The 6,000-nt window shown below is 41.5% G+C and overlaps 1 protein-coding gene across 1 annotated transcript in view; it reads right to left on the minus strand.

Annotated features, from left to right (window-relative positions):
• The window catches only part of COL8A1 (collagen type VIII alpha 1 chain), a 30,232-nt gene extending 28,460 nt beyond the window's left edge, over window positions 1-1,772 (minus strand). The window contains exon 1 of the mRNA XM_082277683.1: window positions 1,734-1,772. The gene's annotated coding sequence lies outside the window, so the exon portion shown is untranslated. The remainder of the gene's footprint in view (window positions 1-1,733) is intronic.
• Window positions 1,773-6,000: the final 4,228 nt, after the last annotated feature.

A 6,000-nucleotide genomic window follows, 5' to 3' on the forward strand; every position in this document is an offset into this window, starting at 1 on the left:
AGATTAAAAGAAAAAAAGGAAATAACAATATTTTCCAGAACTTTCAACCTCTTTTAAAGTTTGCTTTCCCCTTAATTCTCTGTTCCTTGATATCTGTGAATTGTTGAGGACAGTATTTTTCTCAAAGCAACTTTGCCATTCATGAAAATTAGTGGGTGCTAATTTGTAATGCTTAGCTTAACTGTAGCTTTTTTCTGTATAGAAGCTATATTTAACAGCTTATATTACTGTTTCACCTGTTGTAGTAAAGAATTCTAAAATACTAACAAAAACCATGTAATACTTTTTTAACAGTGATCTGTATTATTATCTAACACCAGAAGATAATTTATCAAAAGGTTTGAAGAAATTACTAATGAAAAGAGGAGAGTTGTTATACAGTCTTTTCATCAACTGCTACAGAAACTTCACAGCTGAATTATCAAAGTCCACAGCCATTCTTGGATGGACGTTCTGTTAAGTGGATGGGCTCTAAAACTTTATGGATGCTCTGGGAGAATGTAAGTACTAGCTGGGAAGCGTTTTATTCTCTCTGCGTAGTTTGTGGGCTGGAGCCTTTTGCATTTTTTTTCCTCTTTTTGTTTCTTTTTTTTTCTTGTTAGACTTTTCTAGCACCTGATGTAGGGTAGGTCACAGCAGCTGATGCTGGGCGAAACAGTTACCAGGGACAGCTCCGGCCGTGGAGTGGCCAGAGATCCTAAAATCCTGTCACTGCACCAGTCCGCCCCACTGGGTCATAGTTCAGTGCTCCCCAGTGGGAATCACCCCAGTGAACTCCAGTGGGTTCCCAGAGCGGGGTTGTTGCCAGGGCTGGTGCTCTACAGCCACACTGTGGAGTCACGTTTGTGTGACTGCTGGTTTTTCATCTCAGACAAATTGTGCATGACTTCTCCACAAGCGAGAAATGCTATTGAATGTGGCACTCATCCTCCTTAAAAGATGTCCAGAAAGTCTGAGGGATTTACATGATTAATTCTTACCATGTGGATTCTTTTAATTAGCTTTCTAGAAACCAAAACAGAGTGTAGGACACTACTGCAATGCAACTTGTTAAGCAATAATGCATTTTTTCTTCCAAAAGTCACACTTGATAACAAACAATACTCATAGGCATAAGATGACTGTGGACAGTATGAGCTAATGTCTCGTTGTCAGAAACTTTTCCATTAAGGCTCAGAATGATGTTTAACATATTCTTCCCGTTATTGAGCTAAACTAAACATGGTATTAAGTATGGATTTCTCAATGAATGTTACTGCTGTTTAATTTAGCATGTGCATACATATGGAAGTGGACACGTGTACACAGGCATTTTGGGGATCAAAAGCACATCAATACCGTGGTTCACTCTATTCCCAGGATAAAATGGTTTTTGACATATCCTTTTTCATGAAACCTGCCCTCTTTTCCAATCACACAAATAGATTTAAAGCAAGCTTCTTTTTATAAACACAAAATGCCAAAGCTACATATCGAACAGTGGAGAATGACTGAAAGGGTAGATTGTTTTATCTAAAAGATAAAAAAGTGCTGCTGAGGATGATTACCAAAATTTATGCGCCACATAATTTTCCACTCAAAATTCAAAAGCTTTGGTGTATAGCAAACACTTGAACAACTTATCAAATCCTGTGTAGGTGATGGCTTTAAGACAACTTCAGTTTTAAGCCTTTGTGCTTTGTTTTTGGTATTACATAGAACTCACTTAGGATTGCAAAGCTGAATATACTTACATTAAGATTTCAGGACAGGGCAGAAGAAGGACAGGTTGGTTCCTTTTCACTCTAAGAGACCTAGATTTTCTGATTGTGTTAGGCCTGGTGTTACTTAGTTGATTTTAAGTTGGTCCCTAGGGGGAAAAGAAAGCTTATAAGAAATGTATGAGCACACTATCCTTCCCCCCCGACCCCCCCCCCCCCCCGAAATATTAAGAAATATTAGTCAAAATTTTCAAACTTTTCAAACGTAGTGGCTTAGCACAGTTTTTTAATTCCATATTCCAGCTTCTTATTCAAGGTCTACTGTTCAGAAGTATGAAAACCTGGCAACTCATTCACTTTGAGTAGCCTTTTTAGTTATTCAGTGCTTGTGAAAACTGATGTAGCAGTTTGAATATGGACCAAAAATCCTAGTGTTTGGTGTTTTTGTTGGCAATCCTGTAATAATTATGCTGTAAATCAAAATATGGGTTTGGATTTCAAAAGTGCCTTGAGCCTTGTTCCCACCCTTCTACAGAGACACTGCATAACTTTTTCAGATTACAAGGTATAAAATTATCAGTCTGAAATACAGATGAAAAACTTTTACCTAATCTCATATTTCTCCATGTGTGTCATGCCCATGAAAATGTGCATACAAACCCTTTCATGCAACATATAAATAAAATAATTAGTTCCCAAGAGGCATTGTGCTTGGAACTACCAAAGTCCCGGGCATTACTGCACTCATAATGTGAGGATACTAACAAGGGGAGCCACAGACAATGCTAGTGTCCTACATAAAATAAAATCTGCTTTTCTCTTTTATAGTCTGATCGTTCTCACACAGCTGCTATCACGTCCTATGTGCTTCGCCTGACACAAATCCCACTGACATGGCTGGGAAGAGTCTCTGTGATTTGGTGGGTTCAGCTGCCACCGAGATGTTTAGGGTTCAGTTGTGGATGGAGAATTCTGGATGAGTGTGCTCCAGCTGGACTGAGCATGTGCTTGGGTGCTGCACTGGATCAGAGCTGGGGAGGGTCCCGTACCTCTCTGCACAGGCCCTGCCCTCAGCTGCTCACCATATGCTGCACTTGCTGCTCAGCATCCGTCCTACATGGAGCCATGGGCTCCTGAAACCCAGCTCATTGATAAGCAGGGTGATTGCTCTTCAATAGCTGATTTGCTTTGTGGTTGAAAATTGATGTATTTGGCCTAAGATCTTCCTTGCCTGTGTTTTTGCTCTCCAGAGCCCCTGGTTTCCTAGCAGTCAGAGTAACTCCAAGGAGCCAAACATACCCAAAGGTATCTCTCCATTTACTACTAGCATTTTACCAGCTAGGGCAAAATGCAAACTCAAGAGCAGTGGCTCCCGACCTCTGCAAGGCTGCACTGCAGCAGTGCCTTGTACCCCAGCACCCAGTGGGCCCCAGGCAGCTCTGCCCTGGGTGGCCTGGCCACCACGAGACCATGCAAACCTCAGGGGCAGGAGGCATTTGAAAGGGGAGGAGTACTAATTTCACAAGGGAAACCCACTTGACTGTTTTACCTCAGATTTATTCAAGTCCATTTGAAATGTGCCCACTACCCTATTTCATCTGAATGCCACACCAGAGCTGTTGTAAGGTCTCTCAAATCTGACAAAAGAATTAGTTGTTTTTCTCAAAAAATGCATTTTAACAAAAGAAGCTTGAATTTTCTTGAGAGAGGAATGTTTTCTGCCAGAAAGGAGATGTCCAGACATCACCCCAGTACCTCTGGGGTACACTGTTGCCATCCAGTCCTTGAGTTTCTGATTGCTGGCTGGAATCTGTTTCTCCCTTAGGTGACTCCAGCTGCCCACCTAGTCCCAGCATAGGCTCTGAGAGCTGCTGCATCATGGCAGCCAGGTATGCATGGCTTCCTCTCAAAGCCCAAACCCCTTTCAGAAAGAAACTGGCTCCTTTCCAGGCCCTTTGTCTTAGACTGTGGATTAGATTAATGATGACAGAGCTTTCTGGCCTCTGATGTAAAATTTATTTTAAAAAATCTCTTTAATGATAATAGGCTAAGTTTTCTGGCAATACCAAATTTGGTCTCCAATCCACACTTGCTTTGATAGATAATCTGGTGATTTTCTCCTGACTCCATCCATCTCTTTCAAGCAGATCTCTGATGAGTTTGTGGTGCAGTTTAGGAGATATGTGATCACCTGGAGAACCAATAGGAGATAACATCCTAGTACTGTGGATTATTTGCAGTTGATTTCATCCAATTCATTGGAGCTGTACAAAGAAATGTGTATTTGGCACCTTTCTGAGAGGACACTAAAGCCTGAAGAGCAGCAACTGCCAATGCATTATCCACACCTTCATTGCCATTTGCTTCCTGGTTTTCTGAAGAGTAGGTTTTCATTGTTTATCCTGCCAAACAGGCCTTCTCCTTCAAAGAATGAGGCAGTAATTCAGAACACATCTACACCCTATCAGAACTTTTAGAGATGTCTCTGTGCTCAGCAGTTCAGCTTGGGATACAAACTTCTCTGCAGCTTGCAGGTATTTAGGTTTGGGGATTTGGCTCAGCTTCTTGTGTGAGTGAGGGGAAGTCACCAAGTCAGAAGTAGCTTTGTATACTTAGAAAAATGGAGATCTGCCAGACTGAAGGGGATGGCAGCTACTTTGCCTGTGACTGAGGAGAGAGGGATTAGGCATTTCAGCCAAACAGCTCATTCCTGCCTCCTGTTTGTACCATCCATGCTGCTGTTACTGCCTTTGCGGGATTAGGGAGAGGGTAAAGGAGTGCCAGTGTGTACCAGAGGGCCCCAGTTTAGCAGCAGCAGTTACATCTGTCCTTTGATCTGCAGCAGGATTTCTCTGCCTTTCTGCCCTGGTCCTGGCCTAGTTCCTGTCCATCCAAACCAGGACTGACCCATCCTTAACAGTCAAGAACAGAAAAATGTGTAGATGGTGATGTTGGAAACAATGGAAGTAAAGGGAAGGTCTCTGAGGAGGAGAGAAAGGAAGGAAAAGAAGAGGTCACAAGGAAGAGAAACAACTTCATGAGCAGAAAAAGTGCCCTGTCCCCTTTAAACCTCTCCACACAGAGGCCACTCAATCCCCACCTTTCACTCCCATGTCTTTCCCTATCCCACACCACCACTGCTACCCCTGCTTGCCTTGTCTGCTCCAAGGATGCCCTCAGCTAAGACTTTGGTTTTGCTACACAGTCTAACAACTAAAAAGACAAATTCCAGCTCTAGTAGATCACTCAACAGGCTTCCACTGATTTTTCTTAGGAGAACTCTTGGCCACTTCGAGATACTTTCTTTCACATTCATCTATGATTATGATGATGATGATGATGATGATGATCCAGCTCTTCCATGTCCTGAGACCAACCACTTGATGTGCATTCTTCCACTTTACTACTCTCAGAACTGAAAATTTAATGATGGTGCAACAATTGGGTTTTTAACCTGAAAAAATAATCTCTTGGAAGATTTCCTACTGATACAATCCGTGTCTTCAATCACATGTTATTTAGTTACATGCAGATCCTGATATATATATTAGGACTATTTGGAGAAGTCCCAAATACAAGCCATGATGCTGAGCAACTTGAAGCAACAAAAGTCTTTTTTTTGCTATGGAGAAAATAACTCCCTAGAAGGCTTCTTGGAGGAGGAAGGGAGGGAGGGAGGGAGGGAGGGAATATGAGAGAGGGGAGAATGAAAGAAATCATTCCTGAGAGAATATTTAAGCATTGAATTTCCTGACTGATAAGAGTTTCCTTCCATTGGTCTGCTTTTAAGAATTGCTTTTTGCAAAATTGTATCTGAAAGGAGAGGAGAGAACTTATTTTATGTGTACTGAATCTTCAAATATAGTGAGGTGGCTTGCACTCTTCTCTCCCTTCCACTCTGCTGCCTGCAGGTATTAGCATTCTGAGTTTGCAATTCGAGTGCAGAAAGACAAAAGCAGAAAGGCAGATCACAAAATCACTGTATTCTCTATCTTAGCAGAGAAACATCATGATCCCTAGTTAATTTAAGTAGTCACAGAAATATAACTTCTATTTTAAGCGGATAACTTAAGTCCTGCTGATTCAATATTCAGCCCAAATACAAATGACTTTCATGGAATGAAGCTTGCACTGACTTGATCCACTTAGTAAAATATTTCAGTCTGTTATTTGAGGGAGAAAAGAAGAATCTGGTCAACTGTTGGAAATGCCTCTGTAGCAAAATCACTTCTGTACTGATTGATTGTTCTGTTTTCTAGGGAATTTTTAAGGGTTTTTTGTGAGAAAGTACTACTGCAGG

The sequence above is a fragment of the Coloeus monedula genome, assembly GCF_965178545.1.
Source record: "Coloeus monedula genome assembly, chromosome: 3".
Classification (NCBI taxonomy): domain Eukaryota; kingdom Metazoa; phylum Chordata; class Aves; order Passeriformes; family Corvidae; genus Coloeus; species Coloeus monedula.